The sequence below is a fragment of the Varanus komodoensis genome, unplaced genomic scaffold, assembly GCF_004798865.1.
Source record: "Varanus komodoensis strain SLA01 unplaced genomic scaffold, ASM479886v1 scaffold2, whole genome shotgun sequence".
NCBI lineage: Eukaryota > Metazoa > Chordata > Lepidosauria > Squamata > Varanidae > Varanus > Varanus komodoensis.
This window is the reverse complement of record NW_025335568.1, coordinates 49,359,228-49,374,262: the sequence shown is the minus strand read 5'-3', so window position 1 is coordinate 49,374,262 and position 15,035 is coordinate 49,359,228. Positions and strand designations below refer to the sequence as shown.

The window sequence follows — 15,035 nt, the reverse complement described above, 5'->3', positions numbered from 1 at the left end:
TGAAATACTTGATTGTTCAAGGCTTTTAGTGCAAGGGAGGAGGAAAAATTTGGCAGCTCTCACACTTTGGGCAGAAATGGTCAGTATACGCATTCAAACACTGGTACTACATTTACATTTACCAGGCTGCTTCAACATAAGCAGAATGTACCCAAAAAAACAGTTCCAGAAGTTTTATTTTAATGTTGCCAGAGGATTGTTATAGTTTATATCCTTCACTCCTGCCGTTTAATTAATGTAACCACCAATATAGTAAAACAAAGTCAGTTATCTAATTCTATCCTACCCAATATTACCCAATATACTCAATCAGCATAATTTGTCAGTCAAGTTATTTCCTGCTTCTGTTCGAATGATAACAAGAATATTAAACCACTGTGCTCTGAACAGAATTAAAAAACAAAAACAAAAACAAATTACAAGCAAGAACTTCATGTTCCCTGCACAATGTTTTTTAGAAGCAGATTTTATTATTATTCAGTGGAAATACCAGAACTACATGAGATGAAATACAGGACTGTCATTGCTTCTATAATGTATTCAATGAACCTAATTTGAACCAGGATCCAAAATACAGCATGTCCTGTTTAGGCGCTGTGCTAGCCATATTTATTCAAAATGCACAAATTCCAATAGTATCTTCCTCCCAATTTAAGTTTACTTCAGATTCAACCAGGGGTTGGTAATCTCAGATCACTCATTGGCTCATTGGGCCTGAGTGATAGAACTTTAAATACTGATAGAACAGACCCAACCACCACTGTTGCTTTGGACACCAACAAGGCCGTTTATAAAATTCTCCAGAATTTTTGTTACATTGAGCAATGTTGGCTTTCCTGAAGAATTTTTGCAATGGTTCAAATAGTTGTATATTCAGCTCCAAGTGCAAGAGTTATGACCAATGGTCTTTTTTCAGATTTTTTGACACTTGGGAGAGGTACCAGACAGGATTGTCCACTTTCTTCATTGCATGGTGTGCGCTATTAGTCAAAACAGAAGTATGCATGGATTCATTTACGATCATTTAGAATTCAAAAATATTTTAGGCTGCTGATCTTTTATTGCTTCTCTTGAAATTTCAGCCAGATGTTCCAGTTGTAATAGAAATGTGTAATCTTCTGGGTGAGTTGTCTGGCTATTAAGTCAACCAAAAATTGAATTGATTTCAACTGAATATTCTGCATTTCATAGTGTATTAGTCAACTTGCAACTGCAACATTGTCCAGATTTTATTACTTATTTGGGAATGCATATTCCTAGAGGCTCTCAAATGATCACGTTAAACTTGAACCCAAACAGACCTCACAGGGTACAGACAGATCATCTCTAAAGTTGAGCTTGCAGAGTAAGACTAACACTTAGGATGAATATTATATGTAGGATAGATAAGTTTTATGAGGGATTCCTCTAGATGGACCTAACCAGTATTTTCAAAAAACCAATGCTCTGTTCCATACATTTCTCTGGGATTCTACCTGCTGCTTTGAAAAAGGAAGCAACTTCTAATTAAATAAGGAAGTCTGGCCTTTCAGATCTTGCTTTATGTCATAGCATTTATTTTCTGACCAGTACTAAATTTTGGTCATTTCCACTTAGATCAGATTCTCCATCTTGGTTAGTCTGGAAATTTTTATGTCTGGATCCTCCCTCCAAATAGATGGCATTAGGTTCTCAGATCTTTAAACTGGATGGGGCTCCTCCAATACTTAAACAATCAAAGATGTAGTATATGTCATGCCAATTAGAGTTTGATCCATTATCTTACACTAAATTGACCCTATAAGTAAAGCCAGAATTTAAAATTGGTAAGAAAATGTGGTTAACTCAGACAGATAAACTGAATTTTCCTTGAATCAGTTAGTAGTACTGACGATTATGCAGTGCCATTTTCTGCTTCCTATACAATTGGTCAGTCACAGCAGGATACTTGCAATGCCAAAATTTCTAGGAGTTTCAGTTTGGCCCTGTGGCTTTAACAGCTTCAAAGTCTTCTTTGCTATTGGACGTACCTATTAAGACTGATAGGATATACTGACCATGATTCAGATGTATAAATATTCATTATGAGTAAATAAATATGATACATAGGGTCATAAGCAGGAATGAAATGGGGAACTGGATTACTCAGTCAATGGATTGCCATTTTGATGTCTTTCACAGAAGCATCAATTGATCTCAGGTTATGTCTTATCCATCAAATACAGAAGTTAAAAATTTGTTTATTGGATGCCAAAATGTCCTTAATAAGGGTTTATCTAAGTCAGTGAACTGCTGGAAGTGTAGTACTACTAATGCTTCTCTTGCCCTTGTTAATCAATATCCAATATTTGCCTCATTTTGGGAGGAGGTTGTAATATCAACAAACTTTGTACTGAAACATTCTTTAATATTTACTGAGGCATATATTATCTTCCATTATTTACCCGTTGCTTGGAAGCTAATGCAAGGTCAATGCAAAAAGATTTTTTTGCATATATTTTTTTGCATAAGAGACTGCAATCGGAAAGGTAAACACCCACCTCCTATTCCTCAATGGATGGAGGACCTAATGAATTTTCAGCATTTGAACAGGTGATATTTAGATGTCACCTGCAAATGAATAAATATATGGATATTTGGTCCTCTTTTCTAAAAGCTTATGCATAGCTGTTTTTACTGATTTTACTTACAGAAGCTGTATTTTCATATGCTGTATACATATGTACACACTGGTACATATTTCACATATATATGGTATAAGTGAATTATGTGAACTTATGTAAGAAAACTGTATTTTTTCCTCCCTCCTTTTTTCTCATATGGCTTTTCTGTTAATTCACAATTAAAAATTAATTTAAAAACTGTACTTCAAATTCCAGCTTCTAACAGTCTTTTGTCTAGTTAACTTTTGTTCTGTAAGTAGTTAGTGTTCAGTGTGAGTTACTAAGTACATTGTATTTAATACCATTTAGCAGGGAGTAAATCCCATTGAGCTCAATTTCCCTTGTTTCTGAGTAGACATACATGGGATCACACTGCTGGACTTTTAACCTACCTTAAATAGCCTTAAGAATGGAAAAATAAAAAAAATATTACCTATACAAGGTGTGTACACATACACTGCTATTTTGTCTGGGATTCAAAGAGCTACATTGGGCACATCCAAGGACTTACCTAGTGCCAAATCCTCCCTTTTACCTTCTGAAGGTAAGACACATCCCCATACCGTAACAAACTGCTCAACACAACTTCAAAGATGGTCTTCCATACAGAATCTGGGCCATAGGAAGTCCAACACACCTTGAGGGGTATAGAGGGTTTTTGCATCTTCTTTTCTGGGCTTTGTATTCAACCCCTATAACCAACAGGGTGTGGCCAATAGTATGTTCAGCCTTAATTTAAAACCCCCCCCCCCCCCAATATACCTCAACCACTGCCTTCTCTCTCCTAGAACCTTACTGGATTACTGGCAATTCATTTCTGTGCTACCAAAATGGCTTCTTTCCCCAGTCAGGAACCCCTGTGATACTTTCATTTCCCTCAACCATTCCCTCTCCCATTTTTTTTTCCAGTTTCTGGCTCCGTTATCTGCCTCTCACACTCAAACACTTCATTTGAGAAGACTGCTGAGAGAATGCAAGAAAAGCCATGCTGGATCAGACCAAAGGGCCATCTTATCGGGTACTCCATACACAATGCGGTAAACCAGCTGCCCACAGGATGGTTCAAGCAAGACCTCCACCTGTCCAAGTTCCTCAGCGATGGTTGCACACCATTGCTGAAGGAGGTCGCACACTGAAGTAGTGCAGCAGCCACATCTAGATAGCTGCTAAGAGGGACTGGACGGGTTCATGAAAGTACAGACTAACCACGGCTATTAGCATTACCGGCTATGTGCCAGTCACCCTCTGCTGTGAAGACGGATGAAAAGAATACATTCAGCTTCCCTCCAATCTCCTTGTTCCCCTGTAGTGCTCCTTTCATTCTGTTATCGACCGATGGTCCAACTGCTTCTTTAGCTGATTTTTCTTTTGATATAGTTGAATTCTTTATTGTCGGCCTTGCTGTTGTTAGTAATGTGCTCCTCAAACTGTTTCCTTGCTTCTCTGATTACCAGCTTGTATTTCCCTTGTGCAATTTTGTGGTCTCTTCTGCTTTTTTCATTTGGGCAAGTCTTCCATTTTTTGAACAAAGCTTTCTTCTCCCTAATAACTTCCTTGACTCTATGCATCAACAGTGCTGGTGATTTCTTGGTTTTTCTGCTACCTTTCCACATTTGCAGCATTTCTATTATCTGTGCCTCTACTACTGTGTTTTTGAGTAATCTCCATGTGCTCTGAAGTGAGGATCTGAAAAGTTTCAAGTTGCCCTAATTTACTGCAGGCACAATTACAAAGCTCACAGCAAAATTGTGTCAGGAATCTATGATGAAATATGCCATCAGTCATATAATGGGATCGGTAACTGGAAGGGCAAGATTAGGGTGGTTGAGTGATATAGAAAACCATTAAATTATCTTTATAATCAATGATTCCACCATGGAATGGTGGCATATAATAGCATGTTTCATGATATATTTAAGTGCAGACATAAATACGAGGTGGCCAGTTGATTGGCATAACTCCCTTGAGTACGTATGGTGGCAAGAAGTGATAAATATGTTTCAAATTAATAAACACGACATAACTTTTCACTAGCTTCCTTGTTCACACATGCCTATAGCAATCTCTTCTCTGGTTTCTGTAAAGCTGCCTGGACAAGCAGCCAGCAATTTTTACTTGCCTTAGGCAGTTAGGCGGGCAGCTGTCTATAAAGTTTGTCTGCTTAAAAGTTGGCAAGACAAGTGTGAGGAGCAGTTCCCGACATCAGTATTATCAAAGATGGAAAGAGCAACATTTCAATGACTGTAGCTGTTTGTGATGCTTATAACCATACCCTGCATCATTTAATCTTGTAAAGTGCTTTCAAGGTTATAACACAAAAAACATCTCGGACTAGCTGTGTGCTTGTACTAATATACAATAGTTAGTGTTACAGCAGTTATTTAAGTAAATGTCTTAAAATAAATTACAAAAATGGAACAGAAAAGCTATTTCATGATCTATGAATTTAAAAAATCCATACATTTACCAACTCATTTGAACAAGTAGTCTAAGCATTCATGTAACACAAGGAACAGAATCCTACTTAAATTCTTGGACTTTTCCAATACGGCATCCAAAATAAATTTACACACTGACCCCTTGAAAACAACTATAGAAAAGTATGTGATATTCTAATGTTACACACTGGGAGTTATGCTGAAATAAAGAGACGCTGCTGTTTTGCTTGGGTTTCCCCTCCTGGCAGTTGCAATTGCTTAGGGCAGGGAGACATGCAGGTTTTTTGAGTTTGTTTGGCGGCACGCTGCTCACCATTGTGGGTGCCTGCAGGTACCCGCTTGCCGCTCACCACCTGCTGCTGCCGCCCGTGAATGCCTGCTTGCAGCTCTCAAGCTTCTGACATTTACTGTATGTGGCTTTTCTGCTGAGCAAGTCTGGATACCCCTGGCTTAGAAAGCAATGCTGGCACCACCACTGGCTGGGTTCAGACAACATAACTCACACTAAAAGGCTGAGAATTGGTTGAGTGTGGCTTGCTGTTGAATCATCGATTATCTTGTTATCTGTGCTTGCTTTACAAACCACTGTTAGCCAAAAACAACCCAGAGTTCAAAAGCCAACAAGCAGGAGTTGTCTTCATTGTTTGTTTAAGCATGGTTTGTTAGCATGGCTGGGTTCAGACAACACTACAGTCCATATAATAACACCAACCCATACTCAACCCTTGTGTAAGTGTTTGGGTTTTCTGAACCTAGCTACTGTGTTCCTACTAGCCATATACTGGGAGGAACAACTGTAAAGAGAAGCCTGCAGAGTGATCAGGGCTCCTGATCATAGGTGGAGCCTATGGAAACTCCTTTTTACAGAAACAATGAAAGGTCAGGGGACAACCACGTGTCTCTACTGTTCTCCTTCCTTGTGATTACAATGGTATAATAGGGATCAGCCACCAGGACTACTCATCAGCCAGTCTGCAAAGGCAAACAACACTTGGAGAAATTACAGTGGGTGAACTATGCAGGGCAAAGGGAAGAAGACCGAACTCTTCCCTTTCTCCTCACCCTTTCCCCTGCGGCAGCTTCACTGCTTTCTCCAACTAGTGGTTCCTACTGACCTTTCCTTGCTAGAGGCAGATGAACCACAGGTTCATCTTCTTAAAAAAAAAAACAGCTTGACCTCAACGCCCTCCTTACGTTTTAGCTGTCAAAGAAAGTGCATTGGGTATCATAGATTCAAGCTGACAAGGCATGACTCCAATAGGCTCATATGTCTCCAGCTATGCCAGAAAAGGGAGTTATTACCCCCATCCCATCTTTTTGGAGCTCCATTTTAGAGTTTCTGGAGACCTGGAAACATTTCAAAAATGCAGAGGGTACTGAGACCTGCCTGTTCAACACTTGATATCCATTGCTAAGAGGGATATCTTGTCGCCACCCCGTTTTGGCACATCTCCATTTGCTGTCTTTACTGGTGGTTTGCGGAGAGCTCAGCAAATATGCAAAAATGATTCTCATCTTGTCAAGCTCTATCTGTTATCAATTGCACTTTATTTATTTCTACATTTGTATGCCACTCCTACTCTAAGTGGAGTCTCTGGGCAGCTTACCACACTTTAAATTACACAATCATTAAAACAACAGAACTAATAAAATCAATCAATCATACAAACCTACAATAATAAAAACAATCAAACATCATAAAACAACAGTAAATAGGTCATTACAATACATCCACTAAATCCACCTGAGGGGGACAACCATAAGATGATCAGTTATTACAAACGTTAAAATTAGTTGTTAAAATGCCTAGAAGAAAGAAATGTTTGCCTGGCACTGGAAAGAGAGTAATTTTGGTGCCAGGCAAATTTATCTGAGCAGCTTATTTCATAAGAGGGGGGCAGCCAACAAGAAGGACCTTCTTCTATTTGCCATCCCTCTCAGAAGGGCCTCCTGCCCAGATCTTAGTGGTCGGCAGGTATATATATATATATACAGGATATACACTTCAGTCTCCTTCATGGCTGAAACTTACAAGGACATCTAGCAGGCAAATCTACACATATTTCTGACAATATCCATTGCCATGAGATGTAGGGATGGTCAACTACGTTGGTCTTAAAAAGGGAATAGATGCATTCATGAAGGGTAGGTTCTAACCAGCTATTTGTCAGGTTGGCTATGAAACCTTCAGTTTCACAGGCGATACAGCCCTGGCACCAGTTGCTGGAGAGAAACTACTATTGTTTTGCCCTTCCTGGAGCTTTCTAGAAGCACCTGGTTGATCTCTGTAGGAATACACTGTTGAACATTAGAGATCTCTGACTTAAATCAGTAGAACTCTTAAGTTCATTTTTATTTCTAGTCCTGTATCTCAGCCCCATAGATCTCCAGCTTCATGTTTTGGAATAATATGGAGCAAGTTGGGAGACACTTCAAGTTCTAGTGGAGGAAAAACAGGATTCAAGCCAAGTATAAATGAGTATACTAAGGAGCCCATTTCTAGACTTGTGGGGTGGCAGTGATAATAGCAATGTAGACATATTCTTCTATATCTGTTTATCTATATAATTTGCATGTAATGCCTGAACTGCTCCAGATGGTACTTGAATTTGGGGACAGTCTTGTCATTAGGAGTCCTCCTCTAGCAGCAGATGCTGTAAGTAGTAGCAAGGCACTGAAGGACAACCTGAATGTGCCAAGGAGCCTGTTCTGTGTGACCTGAACTTTGTAAACCCAGAGTATGGTCTGAAGGCACGTAGGACACCCACCATGTCGAAGCTAAGCAGGTCTTGGGGTGACCTGAGCAGGGAGACACTGGGGAACCACGTGCAGCCACCTTAAGTTCCACAATGGAAAAAAGTCGAGATACAAATATATTAAATAAATATTATTTATTATTATGTCCTACCCTCAAGAATGGTGGAGGATATATCTAAGCCAGATTCTGTGGATGGAATTGGAGTTTCCAGTGTCCTTTCCTTCATATAGCAAAATGTCTTCAGCCAGTCCTACATAAGTTATTATACCCTAAAAGTTGGTCCACTAGAAAGCCAATTATCTTTGGCTAATTGTCCCTGCTTAGCTCAATTCCCTGCTGCTAAAAGTCATTCAAACTGAATCTCTTGTGAATGCTCCAGGTTACATGGAACAATGCCATCCAGGTATTTTTGAGTACAGGGTCTAGGATTCCTGACCATTGGCCATCACTGGGTGGATGACAGCTGAAGTCAAAAATATCCAGAATGCAACAGGCTGCCAAAGACTGATGTACTGTCAACAGTGATGTCAGAAAACTACCAGTGTAATGGGATTTCCTTTGAAAATTTCTACAGGGTCATGTCTAGAATGTTGGACTTGTCAAACCCAGGTTCAAGTCCCTGCTCAGCTATAAGGGTTGCTGGATGACTTTGGGCAAATAATCATTTCACAAGAACTGCGGGGAGAAACTTGGATGTACAAATGTGAAGCAATATATTAATACTCAGTGGATCGTGTTAGTACTCTGCATACAGCAAAGTTTGAGTAAGGCAGGCAAAGTCTGAGTAAGGTCTCTGGGACCTAGTCCCATCAAGCTGGTTGTTAACTTAACATCCTTTCTGGGGCAGGAACAACATATAAAGACCAGATTTGCACGTAGTAACAACTGGTGGTCATTACATGTGAACTCCGTACTACAGTTTACCTCTGGGTTTCTAAGCATGAATAATCCAACAAGAGAAGCTATTACTTGTTGGGTTCTGAGCCCATACTTAAATCATAGGACAAATTTCACATATAACAGCCCACATGATACAACAATCCACAATTTAACTTCTGTTCAACTGAGCTGTCATTATGTGCAAACCAAGTCACAGTGTCATTGCGAATCCTAGGCCTTACAGATGGTGCAATCTGTAACCCCAAATCATCACCTTCCAAAAGTGTTGCAATCAGGGACCCGCTGATCCAAATTGTACAGTCCAGCACCGCGCAGGCAGAAAAGGATGAGGTTTCATCAATATCCAATATTGTTTTGTTTGGTTGTTTGGCCAACTCCACCAGGAACGTCTAGTATACAAGCACTGCTCTGAAAGCCTTAGCAGCTCGGATGGCCTGTGATCAGCAGCGGGAGCGAACGATGGAAGGAAACTAAATAGCAGACTGCCAATAAATAAACAAAGAGGGCGGGGAAGGGACGAGAGGAAGGCGAATGCAAATACACCTGCTAGTGCAATCGCTCTCCAAACTGATGAGCAGGGAGAAAACGAGCAGGCAAGGGGAAGAGATGCCATTTTGGAACTAGGAAATTACTCTTATCGCCCAGGGCCAGTGGCAAATCCTGGCTCGAGTCCCGACGACTGCAGCTTCCCCTTCCCCAAGGGGCGCGACCGCGGCGCCGGGCCCGACCCCGTCCTCCGGCTCGGCCAGGCGTGCGGGGCTCGGCGGTGCGCCGCCTCGCCGCCGCCGCCGCCGGGGGAAGGAGCCGAGCAGCCCCGCGCCTCCCCGCCACGAAGGGTGAGCTGGCTTCTGCCAGCAGGCGCAGCCCCGCCCTGCGGCTCCGCCGGCGGCGCTCCCGCGGGAAGAACCTGCTTTTCCAGCTGGCGAGGGCGCAGCGCCTGCGCCCGGGGCCTGGGCCGGCCGGCGGAGGCTCGGGCCCCCCGCGGCCCCCACCTACCTTATCAGCGGCTCGGCGGGGGGGGGGGAGGCGGCGCCCTTCCTCGCCCGAGAGGGCTGCGCGCGCTGCTCAGAGGGGGCCCCGCATGGCGCCCGCGAGCGCCTCCCGTTCGCCCGCTGCTCCCCTGCCTTCCTCCGACTTGCCTGTCCTCCGCGAGCCGCCCGCTCCAGCGACCCTGGCGGCGGCGGCGGCGGCGGCTTCAGGTGCTCCGGCCGCCGCGAGCGTCACAATGCCTCCTCCTGGGAGGAGAACGGCCCGGCGCGGGGCGGAGCCTCGGCCGCCGCCATCCCTTTTCCCTCCGTTCCTGGAGAGCCGGAGAAGCGCGGCGCCTGCCCGCGACGCCCTGCCTTCAGCCAGAGCGGGGCAAGCGGGCTTCCTTCCGCCAGCGCGGTGCCCCTTGGCGCGGCTTGGCTTGGCTTGGCTTCCTGCGATTGTTCTTCCTTTGCCGGCAGCCGAGAGGAGGGCGCAGAGAGTTTGGAGCCGGTCCCGCACCCTTCCTCCTCCGCGTCCCGTTTTGCAAACCTTAGATCGTGAATGAAAGGCCCGAGGAGAGGAGCCTTTCCTCCTGGCACGCTCTGTCCCGGGAGCAGTTCTGCGCCTTCGGCCGCTGAATGACAGGCAAAAAATCGGGCAGGTAGAGCAGCGGCCAATCACGGGCTCTGTAGGCACACGTAGGTTCTCCGTCTCCCAGTTGAGCTCGTGGGTAAAAGGCGGAGGGGCCCATCAGGAAATACGAAGCTGGCAACCCTATTCATACGTTGCATGTTTCCTGTGCACCGAGGTAGGAAACCTTATTGCAGGCCACACCATAATTCCGCGAGGGAGGTGTTCGCTGGAGGGCACGATCTCAGCTTGGAGCGCACACACCCCTTTGGCAGCTGAACAGGCAAAAGTGCAACAGGTGGAGCGGCAGGCAGTGACTGACTGAACTCAGTGCTAGCGCCTTTGCTTCTCTCTTGAGCTCATGCCCGTTGTGGATCGCTTAGAAGCACAGGAAGGCAGACCGGAAAAAAGGTGGCAGCCCTGTGGGTGAAATACTCAGTCCCTATGTAGCAGGACCGGAGAAACCCCTTATTCAGGCCAGTGATTCAATTCCATTCAGCAAAAGGTCCCAAGAGGCCACAATCAGTGTTGTGCATTTGCGTGAAATAGAAGCCTCAAATTCCTGGATTACCAGATAAGCTGTTGCTGCCAGTAACTAAGCTTTAGGAGAGACATTTCAGAGTTTTAGGATACGGGAAACCTGCATAGTTGCAAGAAAGCATAACACCATGGGTGTTTGGGGAAGGCTGAATGGCCATCTGGGGAGGTCAAATTTAGGCCCAGGACTTGAGGTTAGGCACTCTGCTATATAGAATATACATAGCCCATATATGCTACTTCTCTTAACCCTCCCTTTGTTTCTGGAAAAATCCCTACTCCTGTTTAGGTGATAGGAAGGGCCCTGTTCTATTTTTTCTCTCAGCACTAAAGCTTAATTGCTCCAACATCATTTCGAATGTGCGATCTCCTATTATCGTTGACAAAAAGCAATAAGGTGTAACACAAATAGGAACTTGAGCCGGTTCAGTGCATTGGGTGCTTTCACATGTCTGGCAATTCTCATTTTGTAACGACATTGCTGCTACAAAAGACAACATTACCTTTATTTCCATTTCTTTTGTTTCTATCTGCATAGATACTTCCATTTCTTTATATCCCCTTCTCCAATACAACCAAACAAATATATGTACACAGTTGTAATTGCTCTTTCAAAATATACTGAGTAATCACACACACATCAATTTACCAATAAAATTACATTTCATCCTCACAAAGTTTTGTTCAAGGCTTGGTTCAAGGTTCAAATTATTACTATTTGAATAAGTTTTATTATTATTATTTTCTACAAACTAAAAAGAAAAAACTAAAAGCATCAATCATCAAAGACATCAGACCTACTGGGTCAGCCTCCCATTTTTTTTAATAGCAATTCATAGACATATTCAAATCTAAGCATAGTCCTGTTTCTCTAGCCAATAATAAAAATAGTTCCAAGTTTGATAGAAGTATGTATCCTCTTTCTCCTTCAGAGACAAAGTCAGCCTGTCCATTTTCAGCACAATCCAGAATCTTTTTTAAGATCAATTCGTCAATGGGTGGTTCTTCACTCTTCCAGTGTTGGGCAATCAAGGTTCAAATTGTGATAACGGTTTATGTCCTTGGGAATTTGTTGTTGAGTTTTGAGTTGTTGTCGAGGCAAAAGTTTTCTGTGGTGACAGAATCAGGTGACAGAAAGAATTCTTCCAATCTCCAGAACATCTCTCCAAAAAGAAAGTATATACACTGCATTCCCTTGATTACAATCATAAATATTTAAATAAATGTATCTCTCTCTTATCAAATGCCAAACCATGTTTTTATCATCCTGACAAGGCCATCTGAAAATCACTCCTCCTTCATAGCCCAAGGACAGAACAAATGCAGCCCTAAACTGTGTTAAACTTAGCTACAGTTATCACATTCTTAGAAAACAACACTAGTTCTTAAAGAGACAGTGTTTTACTAATAGAAACAGATGTCTTTTGCTGACTTCTAATAGGAACACTGACAGTTCAGATTCAATAAGGCCATGGATTTAGTGTTTATAAGCTAAAAACCTAACGTCATTTTCACTGAGAGTAAAACCTGAGGATCTTGCCCTTTATGAGGAGGAATATGAACTTGCTGAATTTCAGTGAACTAGAAAACTTCTGGTAAATCATTACATCCCAGAATATGTGATGCTAATGAGGCCTTATACTTATTTTGGTTCTAAGATTACTCTTGAGCTTGCTGATCCATCATCCCATGCCTCTACAGAGGAACGTGGACACAACATTTCGTAGGCAGCTGTAGAGAGTCATGTAGTAAAGTCTCTTAGTGTAAAAGACCTTCCATCCTTGGCACTGATAAATCAGGTTGTGGTAGATTCTCTCTCCTGAGGCTTTAGGCACTACTAGAATCTCAGGAGGTTGAGTCCAAGACCAGGCTTGTATCCACTATGAAAGCACCCCAGTAGCTGCTCTTCTGGGTCACAACAGCCCTGGCAGCCTCAGACGGGCTTGCAGAAGACGAGCGATGGAGGACGCATGAGGCGAGGATCTGACCCACACAATCCTACAGCCTTTCTCTAACTGATAAGTCCATCAGACAGACATACTCAGAGGCCCATCTAGCTAAACCTGGTTTGTTTCTGAGGGGAGGGGTGGAATGGAAGGCAAAATGGCCTCTGTTGTTCTTCCTGTCTTGCCTGGCTCTTGCTGGCAGGACATAGGATAGGTGGAGGGCTCCAGTCCCAGCACAAAGCACAGGATAGACAGGGCAGGATCACACAGAGGTGAAGGTTATCTTGGTGGCTTGATCTTGGTTGTCCTATTGTCAACAAGGTGCACTGTAGGCTTGGTTCAAGCATTTGAGAGTCTCCCAGACAGGTTGTCCCAGCAGATGCAGCCACACAGGAGCGGCACTGTCTGCGCTCGCACGATCACACTGAGGATATACGTTCACAGGTCTCAGTTTACAGAACAATGGCCCGTTCTTTCTGAACGTGTCCATAAGTGTCTTTTAAAGACAGCAACACTTTCTGGGCATTATCTGCAAAGGAGAATTCCTCCCTTCCAGAAGACACAGACCCATAGTCCTGCCCCAGGCTCCTCCATGTCTCCCGACAGAAGCTGCTTCATGGCTTTATCTATCCCAAGGAGGTCTAGCTCCTCCGAGGAGGACAATCCCTTCAGTGAGGGCATGACACTAGTAGTAAATCCATGTCTTGGGGGTGGATTAATAGTGAGGTTGTTTAACCCACAAACAACCCAGCATTCTGGGTTTACATGCCATGCCCAAGAAGCTGTGAAGAGACCAATCATAGGACCTGGTTCTCTACAGCTCATTCCCAACAGTCCATGAACTGTTTAACCCTTGTATTAGGTGCACATTTGTCAGAGTGTCCTAAAGGACCATGGAAGAAGTAGTGCCATATCAATACCATATTCAAGCAGTGGCATATCTAAGGGTACAAAATATTTGGCTGCTCAGATGCTGCTGTATGGCATCAACCTTAGCCAATATAACCTATGTTAAGGCATGATGGGAGCTGTAATCCAAAAACATCAGGAGGGATACATGTTCCCTGTCTGTGGTCTAATCCATGCAGCCCTTGTTTGAAAAGCTCTGTCCATTTAAATGTGTCCACAGAGAGTAGTTGGGTTCTTTTTTGGAGCAACCTTTGCCAGAATTTCCTAAAAAGGAAGCCATGAAATATAAATGTATTCTAGTTCACACTTCCTAAACATCACAGAATCACACACTTCTCTTAAACATATTATTATTGTTATATTACATTCAAAATCTGCTTTTTTTCCTCTTGTGAAAAACCCAAGCTGGCTTACATAGTCCTCTGCCACTCCATTTTATCTTCACCACAACAGCCCTGTGAGGTAGCTCAGTCTGAGAGTCTATGACTGTCCCAGAGCTACACAGGGAACTCAATGGCCAGATGGGAACTAGAGCCTGGACCTGCCGTGTCCCAGTCCGTCAGTCCAATCACTGCGTCTCACTGGCTACTATAGCTGACACCCTTTACTGAAGGTGCTCTCCTGGCTCCCATTCTCATTATGTCACTTCCTCCCAATCCATCTGGCTCCTTGATTGCCTGTTCCACGTCTCTCCCTCTTTTTTAATGCACTTCTATCCTAAATACTATAGTTCTGTTCTCAGATCATTAAGCCCGCAGCAGGCAGGGACTCTCCTATTCTGGCAATTCCCAGGAGCATGTGCAAGCTGTACTATAGTCCCGAATGTTTAATAGCCTGATACCACTAACGCATGCTAAATAGCATGCACCCACTGAAATGCTGCCTCACATACTTCTTCCCATCTGACAAACATTGTTCCATGCTTTTGTTTGTATCAATTCTCACGGTTCCCATTACGAGATTGCACTGAAGAGAATTTATGCATTCCTTCCCAGTAGGAGCAGCTGCTTTCCAGCAGTTCCTAATGATCATAGTAGCGGTGCAGCAGCGGTAGAATCATTTCGTGAAGCCTGTGATACATTCCCAGGAGGGAAATGTACAGACTAACGAGGGAGGGTCCTCTGGAATTTGGCCTGCCACTTTCTGGCGCAAGCTGTCCTGAGACCAGCAGATCCCGGGTCCTGTGGGCTTGAGGATCTGCATTGCATTTGCCTTCTCTGCGGAAGGCCAAAAAAGCTGTGCCGGTCCTCCTGGTGCTGGCGGGAGTCTGGAGGGAGAGTTCAACATGAACATGGCAGAGCCCTTC

General features: G+C 43.5%; 1 protein-coding gene across 6 annotated transcripts in view; it reads right to left on the bottom strand.

The window, feature by feature from the left end:
• Positions 1-9,904, bottom strand: part of ICA1 (islet cell autoantigen 1) — a 69,092-nt gene extending 59,188 nt beyond the window's left edge. For 3 of the 6 annotated variants that reach the window (XM_044428854.1, XM_044428853.1, XM_044428851.1), the window contains exon 1: positions 8,992-9,204. The gene's annotated coding sequence lies outside the window, so the exon portion shown is untranslated. Of the gene's footprint in view, positions 1-8,991; positions 9,205-9,734 lie in introns of those variants that run through there. The other 3 variants (XM_044428850.1, XM_044428849.1, XM_044428855.1) reach the window with 3 other exon arrangements.
• Positions 9,905-15,035: the final 5,131 nt, after the last annotated feature.